Raw genomic sequence first — 18,232 nt, 5'->3', positions numbered from 1 at the left:
AGCAGAAGCAGAGACCTACAACAACACTGAGCTGAACTATTGGAATCCATTTGTAGAGAGGCTGGAGTGATGAGCACAAGAATCAAGATCAGCCCGAGGAAACAAACAGAAACAGTTGACCTGAACAAGGGAGAGCTCATGGACACAAGCCTAATAGCTGGGAAACCAGCATAGGTCCGAACCAGGGCATATGGATGGCCTGGGAAGTCTATGGGGCATCTGGTAGTGGAACAGTATTTATTCCCAGTGCACAAATGGACTTTGGGAGCCCATTCCCCATAGAGGGATACTCTCTCAGCCTAGACACAAGGGGGAGGACCTAGGCCCTGCCCAAAATGATGTGATAGACTTTGATGACTCCCCTAGAAAGGCCTCACCCTCCCTGGGGAATAGAAAGTGGATGGAATGTCTTGTTGGAGGGGGACACAGGAGAACAGGAGGGCAAGGGAACTGAGATTGATATGTAAAATAAGATTGTGTTCTTTCTCTGTCTGTCTGTCTGTCTGTATGTCTCTAACATAGACACACAACCAGAGGTGGGAGGGGGAGAGAAAGAGGAGAAATAAAGATGGACAGAGAAATCCATTTCGAAGTAAACATTATAGCAGAACGTATTTTGTTATAAGAACTGTCTAAACTCTTACTTCTCACTAGATGGCGCTCTAAATCTAGACTGAGATACGTATTTCTGTCACCAGAAGCAACATTACTTTGTTTTATAAACAATTCATTGAAAGTAGTGACTAAATAATGCACCAGTCTTTATGTACAATATTCAGAATATTGTCTTTATATGTGAACAAGGTAAGAAGACATACAATGTATAATTAAACGTAGATCATTGATTCAGTACTGGAATTAAATGCAAGACTATAAACATGCAATGGCTATTATAAAATGTTTGCTATGCAAATTCCAATATAAATTTGCCAGGAAAAGTTCAAATATTGTACAGATTACTTAATATTTGATAGCATAGAACATTATAATGTGCTTTTAGTTTTGTGAACATAAGACTATAGATTTACACAGTATGTAAATGGTTCCCTATTTTTTAAGTTGTATTCCGAACCGTGCATGCAAAGTGATGCACAGCATAACCATAACTCACCTCTGTGAAACTATGTTTCTAAAGTCAAATACAAACGAACAGTCTTCATCGAAAATTACATAACTATCATGACCTCTGACCTCTGAGGCCAGTGGTTCTCCAATTTGTTCATGTCTGACAGTGATTTTCAGATTCCTAAGTAGAGGAAGCACTTTCTCATCATACTTTTACATCTAAGTGTTGACATTTCATATACTGTGATCCGAATGAACTTTTTGAAATGTGATCTCAATCATTTGACTAGTATCAGGTCAATGATCCTATGACCCAGCATAATTGAAACAATCAACTTATTCTCTATCCAGCGACCTCGGCCCATATGGTTAGCATACAGGGCAGTGTGATGGCCGAGCTACTCATTCAGACTGTCAAATTACACTACATTAAGGAACACATCTAGCACAGAATAATGCCACTGCTGGAGAAAGGAAGCATTTAAAGATGGCCAGCAGTATAAAATGTTCTATATAAGAAGCCATCAATTTTCAAGAATAAAAGTCAATATACTGTTCCCTTGGTCTAAGGTAAGGTCATGATTCCAATTATTATGTAAAAAGGTTACTATGAATGATTTTGGCATGGCTGGTGAACACATGCTTTTTTTCTTATTCTAATCCAATATTAAAAATTGACTAAATCTCTTGGTCAGATGTGTTGGGAAGTAACTTATATTCTTCCTTTATATAGCAGTGAATAAGACTGTCAAGCAAAACATGAAAAAAATGTATTTATTATGGCTGTACTGCATGGCTCAATCTAATGTGTGATGGAGGAGAAAGAATGCCACATTATTTACACAAATATCAGTATGTGATTAATTTTCAGTGATGGCAGTTGAACCTGGAGTCTCACAAATGCCAGTGGTTTAATACTGAGCATTCTCCTCAGCCATTAAAATTGTTATCTTTGTGTTTTTGATTCAGATACCTATAATCTGATTTGAAAGGGGAAGTGAAAAATAATATGCTACTTTAAAATCCATATTTCTGAAACAGTACTGCACAAAGTGGACTATACAATTTATAAATGTGTTTGTTCAAGTACATTAAAAAAGCCTAATATATTACTTTTTCTCTCTGTCTATCTCCCCTGTCTCTCTCTCTCTCTCTCTCTCTCTCTATATATATATATATATATATATATATATATATGTTTATATGTATATAAACATATATATATGTGTGTGTGTGATTTATATTTGTATGTTGATAGATATATATGCTTAATGCATTTAAAATGTTACTACATTTGAAATTAACATTGTGTCTGTGAGTAATGACTAATTATAAATAACTAAATCATAAAACCAATTAATAAAGGAAACATATTTCTATTAATTTTAAAAATATATATAATTACTAATATCAAATTAATAAATATTGTATTCATTATTCTTTAAAATATGCCATATAATACACTGATCATGAATAGAACATATTGCTATGCAAGTAACAGAAATATTAAGAAAGAAATAGAAAAGAAAGTTTTTGTAACGATGTTAAAAATAAACACAGATTTTTAATCTCATATTTTTAATAGAAGTGAAGCTGATATTTACAAGACCTGAAATGAAAACATGGTTGCAGCAGTAGTAGTGTATCCAATAACCTCAGGCACTTCTATCAGAGAAATAAAGCAATTGGACCTGGACCTGTATCCTGAATTTTCATACAGGCATTGAGGATTTGGAAAAATGATTTAATTTCTCATAGACTAGGATTGTTCATCAAGTAATAAAACATGTGGCTAAACTATTACTGTTAATTATCTAATTGGAAGGAAAGCTAAAAATGTAATTCGTGGGATCCCTGACCAAACATTCATTATATAGATTAACTCTAACTAATTATGGGATATGATTACTTATTCTTATAGCTCTTCTACAAATTAATGCTTAGTTATGAAATTAATCGTTCCAAATTATGTGAAACAAGAAAATTAAATTCCAAAAAAGTGAGTATGTGGTGCTCAAAGCAAATTATATACCTAAAACACATGTCCTGCATCTAAGTAACAGAGAACACGGGTTCTGAAGAGGGAGTGGATTGACTGTAAGTTCAAGAACAGGAAGTTTGCTGTAAGATTGCATCCTGGAAAACAGTCAGGGAAGCTACACCTATGAAATCTTAGCAACATGGATGCATGACGAGGACCTATAAATAAGGCTGAACAGATAAATGAACTCAGATCATATGAGGAATTCACATAGGGCCCCACCCTTAAGAATGATATAAGATAACCATGGATTCCAGCAAGTAGGTGAAATAGATTTCTTCAGGGATCAGCCTTCTAACTAGTTTTACAAAAACCAAATGGTCATTACAGAAATCATATTGATAGAAGGAACATCAAAGAGACTGTGAGTTCTATTCATATATTATATATTTAAGGACATATGTGTGGATTTTTACATATTCATACACATTTATGTATGTGTAAACAGACACAAGCATATCAAAATTAAAGAAAAGAGGCTACAAATTCGAGAAAACATAAACATGAGAGTGGAAATAATCAGTCATGCATCTTACACATGTAGCAATTCTCACTGCTGTGTTTCCAATGTTCAGTACTGTGTACTGTACAACATCCAGTTGTTTGCAGGATACTATATTGGACTGCAAGATCAGACCTTTAACAGGTTTAAAATTTTTCATGCCATTAAAAAATATGTAGTATGAAGCTAGGCAGTGGTGGTGCATGCCATTGGAAAGCAGAAGCAGGTGGATATTTGTGAATTTGAGGCCAGCCTGGTCTACAAAGCTACACAGAGAAACCTTATCTTGAAAAATTATATATGTATATGCATATATGTATATATGGAGTTGCAGCTACAGATGAGTGGTAGACTTCTTGTCTAGCATGCACAGAACACTTAGTCCTATTCCGAGCACTGCAGAAACTTGCTATGCAGATCTATACCAGGATTTCTCCTGTTCCCAAGACTTCAGGAGGTTAAGGCAAGCTGATCATAAATGCTAGTTCAAATATATGTAAAGGGAGACAAAGGGGGGGAGCACACACACACACACACACACACACACACAGAGAGAGAGAGAGAGAGAGAGAGAGAGAGAGAGAGAGAGAGAGATCCTAAACTAAACCAGATTCAAATATTACCCTAACCTAAACACTGACCAGTATCTCTACATTCTGAAAAGTACAATATGTAATTTTGTGATGTATATAGGATATGATCATCCAAAATGTTTTCTTTTTTCTTCATCAATAGCTACTTTTGGTTTCACTCCAAGGGAAACTATTATATAATTACTACTCCTGAAAACAGTTGTTAAAATAAAAAGCTTTTCCAATTGATCACTGAGTTGTCTGGAATTTAATATATAACTCATTGCTCAACATTTCAAATCTTTCTTTTTATCTTATTGAAAATCGTATTGTTATACCAAATTAACTTAGAACAAATTCCATCTCTTAATGAGAGTTAGTGATGTGATGTAATCAGGAGCACAATTTAAGAATTAGTAGTTACCAATGAGATGACTGAATTTTTCACATTGAAGAAGATAAATTTCTACTTAAGGCATTTCAAGAGCTTTGTTAATAACTAGTATTTGTTGCCCTTAGGCTCCCTGGAGAATTTGTATCCCAAAGGATTAGAAATATAATCTATTTATTTTAATCCTCATAATTGTTAAAAGAGACCCAGAACAAAATTATTTGTGATTCCTCCATATGTGTCTAAAAGTATACCATTTGGGAAATAGAGTGCCTATGAAATATATCAAAAGTAGTTATTATATCAATAAGCCATTGTATATCTTGTGAACCTCCTTTAAATTATTGTTTATAGTTATCCAAACATTCTCAATCAAGATTTACATTCCTAAGCATGAGCTTATCTCCCAATAAACAGTCAAGTATTCTTCTCTTTAGTTAACTGTACTTAAATGATGAAGAGGGTAAAGAATAAATAAATGATACACTGGTTAATACAATGTAATTAAAGAATACATTTTGACTAGTTTACCTATTACTTGCATGTTACACAAACTTAGTCTTTGTAGACTTGTACTAATCTTGTCACATTTCTTCTGCAGATGTGGTCAAAGAGTTGTTATCCTTTTTCTTTTTCAGTTTTCTTTTTTTTAATCCACCTCAAATGCAGCATAAAAAGAAAAATCTCACCAAGAAACTTCTATAGATGTACATTTTGAAAATAACCCTCTTATTTATAGTTCATTTTGAAATGAATTACAAATAGGAATGTATTATATCAACCATACACAGTAACAAGTCATAAATAAACATGTGTGGGGAGAAATGTAAAAGTGGACACAACATTGCCGCTGCATGCATTGACATATAAACTGCAATTATTCACAAGACCAGCACACTATCAAGTCAATGAAAGTTCCAGCTGGACAGGTGAGGTGAGGGTGAGGTTCCACATCTAATTGAGGATGTTTTGGCACTTTACGGTGAATGAAGGAGAAAATGTCACTCTCCTTTGAGGATATGGCTGTTGTTCATGTTGATGGCCATACATATTCATATGGATTTGGATTGTACTAAACAGGGATAGAGGGATATTAATAACAATAAATATATCAGTGAAAGACATGTTTGAAGGATCTCATTGTCATGCAGACATTACTCTGAGGCAGAAGAAGTTTAAGTAACATAAAACGTTTCATTGACAGGAGTTTGCATATCTTTTATCTTATTTCTTCTTGTACTGGGATATCTTCCCTAGTCAATATATTTAGCCATTACTACAAGAAGATAAGCTTTATAATCATAACATTTCTAATCTCTTCCTGTGTCTTAAAATATGTAATAGTATTCTGCCCAGGGGTTCAGAATGAAAAGCTAGCCACAGGTCATAGATGTCAGGTAGTGGTGATACATAACTTTAATCCCAGCAGCCATACTAGCTAGAGGTAGAGACAGGCAGTGGTTGCACACTTCTTTAATTCCAGGATTCAGAAGACAGGCAAATGGATCTCGGTTAGTTCAAGGCCACACTGAGCTACTTAAAATTGATCCAGTCTAAAAAAGAAACAGCTCACACAAAGGTGATCTCAGAACGTGGTAGAAAATACCTTTAATCCCAGTTTTTGAGATACATAAAGTAGGAGCAGATATTCAGTCTGGGGCATTTTTCTCTCCAGCCACATCCAGGGAATTGGCCTTCAGCCACTCTGAGGAAAGGATAGCCATATCTTTGCTTCTGCAAACTTCCAGCTCAAACAGAATACAATATCTATCTATCTATCTATCTATCTATCTATCTATCTATCTATCTATCTTTGTGTGTGTGTTACATTGAATTGCAAAGTTTGCAACTCCCAAGAATCTAGAAGCATGATCCTATCTAAAACTCCTAACAATAGCAGTTACATTGTCTGAACTGCTCATTTCCTGTGACCAGGAAAGACTTCCAAGGGAAGGTTTGGGATACCAACCCAGCCACATAACCTTTGACCTGCCTATGGCATGTGCCTCTCCTGCCTATGGAATGTCCTGGGGTGGACAGGCTGAAATATTGTAGCACTGGCCAACCAATGATTGGTTCAGCCTGAAACCCAAGCCACTAAAGTGAGCCCTTGCCTGACACTGCCTGGAGCTCTACATTCCACAGGCTGGGTGGCCCAGAGACTAGAAGAAAAGGAAACACATCCAGAGAAAAAAATGTCAATGTAATAAGGACTAAAAATATTCTGCCAGGACAATAGTCATCAGAGAGGCTTCATCTAGCAACTAGTATAAACAGATGCAAAGACCCACACTCAAACATTAGTGTACTCAAGAAATCCTTGCTCAGCCTAGATGGGGGGTGTTGGTCCTGTCCCAAAAGATGTGACAGACTTTGATGAATGCCCATGGGAGGCATCATTTTTCCTGAGGATTGCATGGAGCCTAGGATGGGGAGATGTTAGGGATGAGTGAAAGAATGGGAAGGAGAGGAAACTGGAATTCATATGTAAAAGTAAGATTGTTTTAAAAAGGAAAAAAGAAAACAATGGAAGGATTTGAGGAGACAGAGAAGTCAAGTACATCACAAAAAAACCCAGGGAATCAAATAACCTGGTCTGACAGGACTGAACCAAGAAACACAGAGCCTGCATGCAACTGACCTATGACTTCTGCATATATGTGACACTTGCATGGATAACTTGTAGAGCCAGCTGCCAGAGCAGTCATGAAATAGTACCATGCAGCAGAGGGCCCAGATGCTCCTTACCAATTTCTGGTTTGGCTCACAGGGGAAAAGAATTTTACAGATGCAAAAACAAAGTCAGGTCCAGACCAAGACAATTTCTAAACAGATATAGTATGCTGAAAATTTGCTTAGATGTTGAAGAAAGGAAAGGAAATGGGTATAGGCAGTCACAGAAAACTAAATAGTTTTAAAACAGCAAAGTCTTTAAAGGGAGAGTAAAGCAACACAAAAGTAAAAAAACACATAAATATGGGAAATCCACAAGGTTTCTGGAACCATTTTTGGATCCAGACCAGACTCGATTGGGGATGACATCCTGGAAATCTTGGCTACAGATATGAAGAAAGAAGTAAAAGAAAAATTACACGACAGGTAATGTATATGCTGATCTCTTGACATGGAAACAGCTCTGAGACTGGATGAGGCATGATAAATCTTGTTCATTACAGAGTTCTCATCTCTTACTATTTCATGCCATCCTTTCATATGACCTGAATAGAGGTTTGTGTATACAGTCAAAACAGACTTATAAATTTGAGAGGTGTTTTTACCTGCTCAAACTTAGAACAAAAACATCATCTTTAGCTGATGTGTATATAGCACACATTCCATACTTGTGTTAATACAAATACATATGTTACCTTTAAACTTTTGTGTTTTTTTTTCAGAAAAAGGGACTTGACACCGATGAAAACACTTATCCCAGGTTATCCAGCCTCTCAGAATGATTCTGTTGCAGTTTCCTCAAAATTCTGCACCCAAAACATCTATAAAGCTGCTAATTGAGATGGTTCAGCCTCACAGATTATCTAGCCAAGACTTCAGATAAGCTCTATACTGTCCCATCACACAGACACTAAACAAACAAATAAAAACCCAGCTAGCTCTTCCATTAATTGATCATTATCCCAATTTTCTCAGGATTCCCTAGAAATGTCATGATCCCTAGACAACCAGAGAGAGTCTAGAGGACATGATGTGTCTATTCCCAGCATGTATGGTCAGAGGTTTTTGGGTTGTTTGATGAATGTGAATCATCTTTTAGGAGGGTTGGTTACAAGTTGTTGTTCATTAAGGTCAAGAAGAAAGCTGAGCATAGGAGATTAAATTTAGAAATCTTGTCTGAAAAGAAGAAGAGGGGATACAGAAAAGGTGGAATAAAAGGGTAGATTATTGAATTTACTTTAAATTAAAAATGCAACTAGTAGTCTTCAATATTTTACATTGGTATTGACTTTTCTATATTGAGACAATTTTAAAGTTATTTTTGTTATACTCTATGTATGTTTCTATTCTTGTTTAAGGCATTGTATCTATGCAACCCATTTAAAATGTAAATTTCTAGTCCTTGAAAGTTACTATCACAAACAATTTAGGCTAATTTAAAAATACATGTTAGTAGTTAAATCATCTAACAATCAAATTTGTGGCCAAGTTAGGTATGTTTTCAAGGTCAAACAGAGATATATTCTAGATGAACATATGAACTTCATACATTTCAGAGACCTAAGAATGTGACCTTTAAAATGTTTTAATAAGGTAATGCTTTTCTTGACAGTGGGACTCATCTGTTCCTAGAAGCACCAATTTACAAACAAAGGATGGTGGGAGTCTAAGGACCTCCACATGGAGTTCATTTTCTTTGTGGCAAATTTAGCACCTGTGCAAGAAATTGCTCTTTCCTCAACTGCTGACAGTATTCTGTCCAAATCAGGCAAGCAAGACACAAAAGAAAGTGACTGCTAAACTTTGTCAGATAGTCCTTCAAAATCCCCTCTTCACTTGAGAAGTCTGTCAAATATTCTTGGTACATAGGCCAATGACAGATGCACAATAATGCAGAGGAAATTTGAGTGATTGTCCACACAGCCAGCTGTTTCTGTCATTTCTACAGTTTTGAAAGTTGCTTGCTCTGAACTTTCTGTTTACTCAGGTAATATATCCTTTTTGGGGTTTTGAGGAGAAGGATGACACCAGGAGACCAAGGGCCTCAGAATCTACTAAGCAAAAATCACATGAACTCACAGATAGTGAAAAGGCAACCATGGGGCCTGCACGGGTCTGCATCAGGTTCTCTGCATATTTTTCAGCTTTCAGCTTAGTACCTTTATGGACTCCTGACTTTGTGAAGTAGTGGATCTCTGATTCCTGTGTCTGCTCTTGGGTTTTTTCCTTCTGTAGTTTTGTCTTGTCCAAATTCAATGTGATGTTTTTATGTTTTTTTTTTTTTTTTTTTTTTTTTGTGTGTGTGTGTGTTACCTTAAGTATACTGTTTTGTTAAAAAATGTTTAACAAAATAAAAGAAGGTAAAAACTCTTTAAAGTATAACAACAAAATAAAACAGTAATTGAAAGAAGTAAAATGTGAGAATTTTTAAATCATGAACATTCACATATTCTTTCCATTGTCTTAACAACCATGAATCAGATGCACTTTGCAGAGAAGCAATAGGGTTTTGTTTTTTTTTTTTTTTACAAAATTACTGTGTTCTCCAACCCTGCCTGCTTTAAGAATAATGCTAATTACCCACAGTTAGATAATCTAGATTTATAATAATGAACATTATGATATTGTATTGCATGTGGAATTTATATGAGAGAAAGAACATAAAAATCAAAGTGGGCCATCAGGGTGTTTGAAAGATTGATGATAAATCTTCATCGTCAAATCCACTGTATCTTTAATTACAGAAGAGACACACCTCTAACAATGTTTAAGAAGAGATTAAAATAAAAGAGTGTGAGAAAAGTAAATTTAGAAGATATTAAAGATAAAACATAAATAGTGATTCATAGTCATCTAGACAAACATAAGATTAGCATTTAAAATAATTTGAGTAAACATAACTGTACACCATGTTGATATTTTACTGTTTCTTTGAATTGTAAATATATATATAATATATATATATATATATATATATATATATATATTCTGGTTAACAATACAATTGGGGTTGTTTCTAATACTTATGACTTTCCTTACAAATAGAAATATAAATTATATTGTTAGAAGCTAGCATATGTTATAATATGGTCATGACAATATCACATATACTATTTAAATAATGATAGTAACAACAATAATATGTTGCCTCCAGGAGCTTATTTTGCCAACTTAAAAATCTAGTTTTTGTAAAAATAACAATAACTCTGGATATCATTTCTCCATGAATGTTACCACTATGAAATAATTTTATAACAGGGTAAGATTCTTAGGTAATGGTCCTAAGAAGAGCACAATATAGAGACAGATTTATAAGTAAAACTGTCTTTCATATTTATTGCAGGTCACAAATTTGACCAAGTAGCACTGGCTGCCATTGGAAAGATGAAGGTAAATTATATGTCCCTGTGTGTTTTCTTTAGTAGGTTTCCTACATTCTTTTTTTTTTTTTTTTTTTTTTTGGTTTATTCAAGACAGGGTTTCTCTGTATTGCTTTGGAGCCTGGCCTGGAAATTGCTCTGTAGACCAGACTTGTCTCAAACTCACAGAGTGCCTCCTGCCTCCTGCCTCCTGCCTCCTGCCTCCTGCCTCCTGCCCCCTGCCCCCTGCCTCCTGCCTCCACCTCTGCCTCTGCCACCCGAGTGATGGGATTAAAGTGTGCCACCACCACTCTGCTCTTACAATCTTTCTTGATTAGTAACTGTATTTCAAGACTCTTTCTTACAATTGGTGAAATGAATGTAATGGAGGAAAAATGATAATTCTCTTCACAAAGTTAAATTTGACAATTCTATGTGTATATTTTGTCTAGATTTGCCCATTCTCATTTGGGAAAAAATGTTAAATACAGTAAATTCTCATTATATCCTGTAGTTGTATTCTATAATGTTTCTTTAAGAACTGAGTTAGCAAATATTGAATAATTGTTCCTAGGAGGAATGCAAGGCTACTTTCCTGTGAGTTTCTGTTCATAACAATTTTATCAAGCACTCAATATATTACTTTCTTTTAGGTGTGCTTCTTTAATATATAACTGCTGTATTAAGATTGAACTCATAGTCAATAGTACTTTAACTCAAGCCCGAGAAAACTTATCTAAAATGTGACATTATTTTTCCATAAGGCACATAGCTCCCTTCCTTTTCTTAAAACAATGGCCAACAGTTTACTCCTATGCTTCTGGGAAATTTTAGACAATTCAATCATCAATGAAAGACATAAAATTTATTTCAGAAATACTAGACAGAACAACAACTAAATCATTTATTGTATGAAACCTTACACAGAAGAACATAGAGTTTTCCTGTCTCATGTCAGCTGTGAAGGTAGCTTACCTCAGGCAAAATGGAAGGCATTGAAGATTATTTCCTTATGTCTTTACGAAACCATAATACATGTGGGCCTTGTTACAAATAATTCTGTACACAAACACGCACAGAGAGGTTACTCATGTAGAGTAAGGATGAAAAGACTGTATGGAAATTAAATGAAAGAAAAGATATACCCACATTGACTGTTGTGGGCAAAAAAAAAAATCTTCCCACTTATTGCATTTGAAATCCACTCCACAGGGAGACAAGTGGATGACCCATAGCTCGAACTGTGTGCTCAGGTTTGAGGAAGTAACAGGCCCATGAGGGGAGCTCATTACTGATGGTTATTAAACTACAATAGCCACAGAGTGTCTTCTAAATATGTATAGTTATATCCATAATAAAAAATCTTCCAGCCAGAATTAGAGGAGCATGTTTTTACATTAAGTAGTGGTGAATACAGAGATATGGCTATGCCAAGATGCAGAGTAAGCAATGGATGTTGATTTAGCTCTAAACAAGATATTTATTCCATCCCATCTAGATCTCAGGGAACATTATCAGACAGATCATAGGAAGTATGTAAGGCTCTGAAGATAGGGAAAATCTATAGAATGATTTAAACATTCAAATTTTGGGGTATTGTGCGTATTGTGTCCCAAAAATTAACCTCATATGTATTATAGCACTGTCTTGGAGATACCATAAACAATTTAGGAAGGGTTTCATAGTCACAGAATTGATAAAAGATAAGTATTCACCCCATTGGCTCTAGACTATTTTGAATATTTAACTTTGCCATCTCTAAAATGTTCTCATTTATCATTTTTCTGTCAATCTAATTTTCAATGCCTGAACTTGGAGATGACATGGAACATAAAAGTTGTTGAATATTTTAAAGATTTTTGTGTGTTCTTTCTTCCTTTCTTTCTCCTCCTTTCTCTCTTTCCTTCTTTCTTTCTTCCTCTTTGTGAGTGTATGCATGTACTTATATCCCACATGAATGTGGGTATGCTTGGATGCCAGATGAATGTTAGATGACCTCGAGATGAAATTACAGGGTGCTGTTAGATGAAATTACAGGTGTCTGATGTGTGTCCTGGGAACTGATTTTGAGTCCTGAAATGTCAGTAAGTATTCTTATCTATATTTTTGGTTGTGAGCCTAGCCTTTAACAACTGAGCTACCGCTAGAGGCTGAGTATTCTTATCTAATAAACCTTTTATCCAGCTCTAAATAAAATTATATGAAGTTCTTTTGTAAACCCGTTTATTTATTTATTCATTTATTATTTGTTATGCCATATTAGAACAAGTATCCTGTGTGTTCTGTTATACATGTTGACATAAGTGGAGAGCCTGGCACCACTTCTTTCCCGTACTAGGAAAGAAAACAGCATGAACACTTACTTAGTGCTTTATCAATTAATTTTACAGGTGACTGCTTGACCTGGCCAAAGAAGATTTTTAAGATAATAAAAACCACCAAGACTAAAGCCGTAGACTATTGAGCCTACAAAACAAAACAAAGCAACAATTGCAACCCAAGAAAAGAAAAGCAATGAAAACATTATTTCCTTTGATCTAATGATAATTTGTAGCAATTACACAATGAAATGTATTGTTACCTCTGCTTCTTAATGGATGTCTTTCAGAAGTGATTATCTTTTGCTGAAAAACAATTGACATGAGATTTTTCTAAAACACCCTTATAATATACTACAAACAGAGAAATGTTAATTGAGCTAAATAGCAATAGAGTTATTTAAACAAAGACTTATCTTTCTTTACCTTTGCCAATATAATAAAACAGGCATTTAGAATGTATACAGAATTACAGGTTAGCAATCTGTATTGTTTTAGAGCTTTTAAAATATAAACATATTAAAATAAAAACTTAAAATATAAAAAATATAACCAATATTTTAGGGAACACTGCACCTAAATTATAACAATTAATGACAAACTTATGAATATTTAAGTATTCAATATTTAATCATAATAAAGGCAAAGTTTTGATAGGATCATTAAAATTTAATCTCGACACCATCTTCCATTGATTCACATTTCAATTCATTTGCAGAAACATAAAGAGTAAATTAGTGATTATCTTAGGCTAATGAGAACACTATTATTTTTCTTATTGATTTAAGAGTGGTAATAGGAAATGGGTGTCTGACTTGCCAACTGACAATTCCATATATCATACTCAAGGCTTAAAGGGAGTAAACTGTGACACAAATACATAAAACAAAACCATTAGAGAAGACTATGTGGTTGTTTTATTTTGCTAATCAGAAAGGGAAACTAGTTTAAATGATTCATATTGAAAAGATAAAACACAGCTAACACAGAAACTGACCCGTTTCAGTTTTAATTGTAGGGATTTTCCATCAACTGTTAGCCATCCAGTTGCAGCATTAGAGGACTCTTTCTAACTCTTGTCCAGTACTGTCCATACACCTGCAAATAGAAGGTTCATGAATGCCTTCCCTCATCTCTCACTTGAGGTTTACTTTGTCAAGAAGACTGGCTGAATTTCACAATTATATCTGGTAGCTTTGGATGGGACAAAAGAAATTACTGATATAATTGCTCATAACGTTTTTTTCCTCTGAGACTCAGCTGCATGGGGGGGGGAAGCATTTTTATTTTGTTTGTTTATTTGTTTTCTGTCTTTACTTTTGTTTTGTTTATTTTGCCTTTGTTTTTTTCTGTGTGTATGTGTGTGCATGTGTGAACATGGTGAACAGGATTTTGAAAAGTTTCAGATGTAGGTCTTTTCTCATTTATTAAAAAAAATTCCAAATGTGTACATTTATGGACCCATAACTAAAACAGAAATAAGATTAAAAAAATAAAAAAACTGACTTAAAAAAATAGATTCTTCTTTCATGCAATACATCCTGGCCACAGTTTCCCCTCCCTGCACTCCTCCCAGCTATTCCCCCCAAGCTCCTTTCTTCCCAAGATCTACTCATCCTTCATTTTCTCTTAAAAAAAAAAAAATTGCAGACCAACAAGAGACAGCAAGTAAGCAGGAGTAAAACAAGATACAATAAGACAAGATAAAAGCCCTCATAATGGCCAGGCGTTGGTGGCTCACACCTTTAATCCCAGCACTCGGGAGGCAGAGGCAGGTGGATCTCTGTGAGTTCGAGGCCATCCTGGTCTCCAGAGCTAGTGCCAGGATAGGCTCCAAAGCTACACAGAGAACACCTGTCTCGGAAAAAAACAAAACAAAACAAAAGAAAAACAACAACAAAAAAAAAAACAGCCCTCGTAATGAGGCAGCCAAATAAGAGGAAAAGATTTTCGAGAGCCAAGATGAAAATTTCCACTGTAGGAGGTCCAGGGAAACACCACAGCCATCACAAATATGCAGAAAACCTACAGACCCCTGAAGGGCTGGGCTTGATGCTTCAGTCTCTGTGAGTCCCTGTCTTCGCTGCTTAGTTTGGAATGGGATTGCTCCTGGTGTTCTCCATCACCTCTGATTCCTAGAAGCGTCCCTCCCTATCATCTTTCTGGTTTCCTGATCCCCAATAATTTCATATTAATGTGAACATTTATGAAACCATGAAACTCTTCAATGTTTTTCAAATATCTTCTGTTTTTCATAATGTGATCGTAACTCATCACATCAAAACACATCAAAATTATATAATGAAGAATTTTTCCATAAAATTTTTGGAATCCTTATTTTTATAAAATTTACAATTAGAACAAATTCAACTATGTTTTCTTTACATGGCCTTGTATAAATGATCATTTTTTGAGAGCGCAAGTTTATCTTTTAATATAAAAGAGAACATGTTCTAATTAATCTCCTACCTACAGCCTTTTCTATACAAATTAAGTGAAAATACAATTTGAAAGGAGATTTCCTAAAATAAAAGCATGTACAAAAACAAATAAAACACAAAATATCTTATTCCCTCCACCCCACCCCATCCCTTAATCACAAACTCATTTTTAATATAAATTTTTATTTAAATTAGAAACAATCTTATTTTACATAACAATCCTAGTTCCCTCTCCCCCCCCCTCCTCCCACGGCCTCCACCAACTCCCCCATTCCTCACCTGATCCACTCCCCAGGGAGGGTGAGGCCTTCCATGGGGGATCATCAAAGTCTGTCACTTCATTTGGGGCAAAGTCCTGTATAATTATTAATAATTGCATATAGATTATATATATTAGTATTTCGTCAAACATACAATTTTCCACATATATAGCATGCATTCAGACAACGTAATTCAACATAAAGTTTCTATAGAACTACGAGTTCTTACCACCCACAGTAACACTGAAATTTTGTTTATAAACCTTCTAGTTACCTTAGAGACAATATTGAATTGTAAAATATTTTAGTATATAAAGAAAACCATTTGTCAACTTGTAATTGACATAATCAAAATTTTTGGCATTGGGGTAAATGGCACAATCTGCTCATATATTAATGTGTTAATGGAATTTTATTATAGATTAGAAGCAGGTGTATAAACAGACAAATTATTAGTTGACTTCTGCTGCAGTATCACTATGTAATAAATTGGACTTTAATTTTTCTTTTTCTTAGAAAGGCTTAGTTACATAAAAATAATAATGTCGATTTATGGATTATAATTGAGGACAATTAGAAATAGCAGTGTTGTTATTTTATATTTATTTTTTATTACATGCTTAACACTAGCTCAAGCTGGTGTCATCAGTTTTTGAGTTCTAGTAAGTTTTGTTATTTTTTATCTGATTGTGGCTAAAGAACATGAGTACATTGACAATTGTGTCTGCAAAACAGTACAAAGTTATTTTCCCATATATGAATAAAATTTCAGCATTTAACTTCAATTGCTTTACTCATATCTTAACTTATAATTTCCAGTAAATGAAGAGCTAAAATAATTGAGTCCACCACAAATTCATATAAAGCGCCTCTACTACCCAATGTTTAGGTAGCTGGAATTGAGGCTACCATAACTAGTTAACAGTAGATAAAATTATGAGTGTGTAGCCTCTCTGATGAAATTAATAACTTTATGAGAAAGGAAAGATATATGAGCCCTCTCTGTTTTTCACTCCATTACTCTAGGATTACAGAAGATGCTGAGAAGCCTGGAATGGATACTTCAATTGTAACTAAATTGCCAGCCACAGTAATTTTTAACCTTCTCAGAAGCCAGGACTGTGAGGCTAATCATATGCTGCTTAAAACATCCTGGCTAATGTATTTTGTTACTTCAATCAGAGCACAGAGACCAAGTACATACTAGTGTTTGATATCACCACTGCTTTTTCTGAGTTGGACAAAATTTAATCCTTTTTTTTGTTGTTCTGAGTATAAATGATATGAGCACCTAATGTTGCAGATAAAACACTGCTTCTATCTCAGCACTCAAGAAGTTCCAATACAAAGGCAAATGAAGGAGGTTATGAAATAAATTTCACCATGTATACTTGAAGAAAAGGTCAAGAAATAAACCAAGGTACATGGCAATATTTCTTTCTTCAAATCCCATTGTGTGTAATCTTGTATGCGTGGAAGTATACAGAATACAAATTTACCTATTGTGTTGCAGGTTTTCTGTGGATAGTTGAACAGCAAGCATTATACTGGATCTGGTGAACACTCTCAGTGTAATAATATACCCTGCGATGGAGATATGCATAGGGATTTACTTAATCCATAATGTTTTTGGTTACTGTATGTGTCAATGTATGTGATCATCCCTCCTAGAAAACTAAATACCCCAATCTTACTAAAAAAAGAGAAAAGAGAAGTAGAATAATTCTTCAAGGAATATGAGCAAGGATATATATTCATATATATATTATATATGCAAACTATGTCAACTTAAAATATTTTCTACTAATCACCTATACTCATAGGGCTTATGGATGACTTTGGAGTTCTTCATATTTAATGAAGGACTCCTGAAAACTATAAGCAAAATGATATTAACACAATGTGCAATACTGAGAAAAAATAAGGTAGATGATGAGGGTAGACATATACACACATTTAAAGATAAAATACTTCAAAGTAAAATCAGTCAATAACAAAGGAGACAAAGGAAATTAAGGATGGCAGAGTGGTGGTGGCACATGTCTATAATCCCAGCAGTCATAGTCAGACAGAGGTGGTACTCTGGATCATTGTTAGTGGAAGTGTAGTGTAAAAACATGGAATAGAGAACATGATAACAAAAACATTGTAAACAGCTTATTTCATTTAGTCTAATGTAAAAATAAGAGGATAAAAAGGAAAATTCTAATTGACACACACTATGACATCAAGATTAAAGTCTAAAATCATATAAATATTAGGAGAATTTTAAATTAGTCAGTAAAAGTTTTTAAAACAATTCATGCTGTACTTCCTAACAAGACTATCATCTTACAAATTTGTGAAACATTGTCTATAAAAATGCTATGTGCAAACATTCCAAGTCCATTATATGGTTTAGAGAGAGTTGCTCTTTAGAATTCACTTACCTAATCCATCAGTTAAGGTCTGTAGGAAATTAATTATTCTTTGTCCTACGAAGGCAACAGTAGATTACAAAATGAAAATAAAAGTTAACATATTCTGATAGTGACAATAGACACAATACATGAGAAAATATAGATACCTAATTGCAAAACATAAGAAATAATAAAGATAAGGAAATATGGA

At 34.4% G+C, this 18,232-nt stretch overlaps 1 long non-coding RNA gene across 2 annotated transcripts in view; it reads right to left on the bottom strand.

The window, feature by feature from the left end:
- The window catches only part of LOC103160695, a 53,650-nt gene that overhangs the window by 15,042 nt on the left and 20,376 nt on the right, over positions 1-18,232 (bottom strand). The window contains exons 2-7 of one of the 2 annotated variants that reach the window (XR_004772541.1): positions 18,052-18,096; positions 17,122-17,206; positions 15,642-15,717; positions 13,919-14,019; positions 13,185-13,227; positions 4,166-5,643 (exon numbers count right to left, since the gene is read on the bottom strand). This is a non-coding gene — a long non-coding RNA (uncharacterized LOC103160695). Of the gene's footprint in view, positions 1-4,165; positions 5,644-13,184; positions 13,228-13,918; positions 14,020-15,641; positions 15,718-17,121; positions 17,207-18,051; positions 18,097-18,232 lie in introns of those variants that run through there. The other variant, XR_003480862.2, reaches the window with a different exon arrangement.

Source organism: Cricetulus griseus (assembly GCF_003668045.3).
Source record: "Cricetulus griseus strain 17A/GY chromosome 1 unlocalized genomic scaffold, alternate assembly CriGri-PICRH-1.0 chr1_1, whole genome shotgun sequence".
Classification (NCBI taxonomy): domain Eukaryota; kingdom Metazoa; phylum Chordata; class Mammalia; order Rodentia; family Cricetidae; genus Cricetulus; species Cricetulus griseus.
This window is presented reverse-complemented; position numbering and strand designations above follow the sequence as displayed.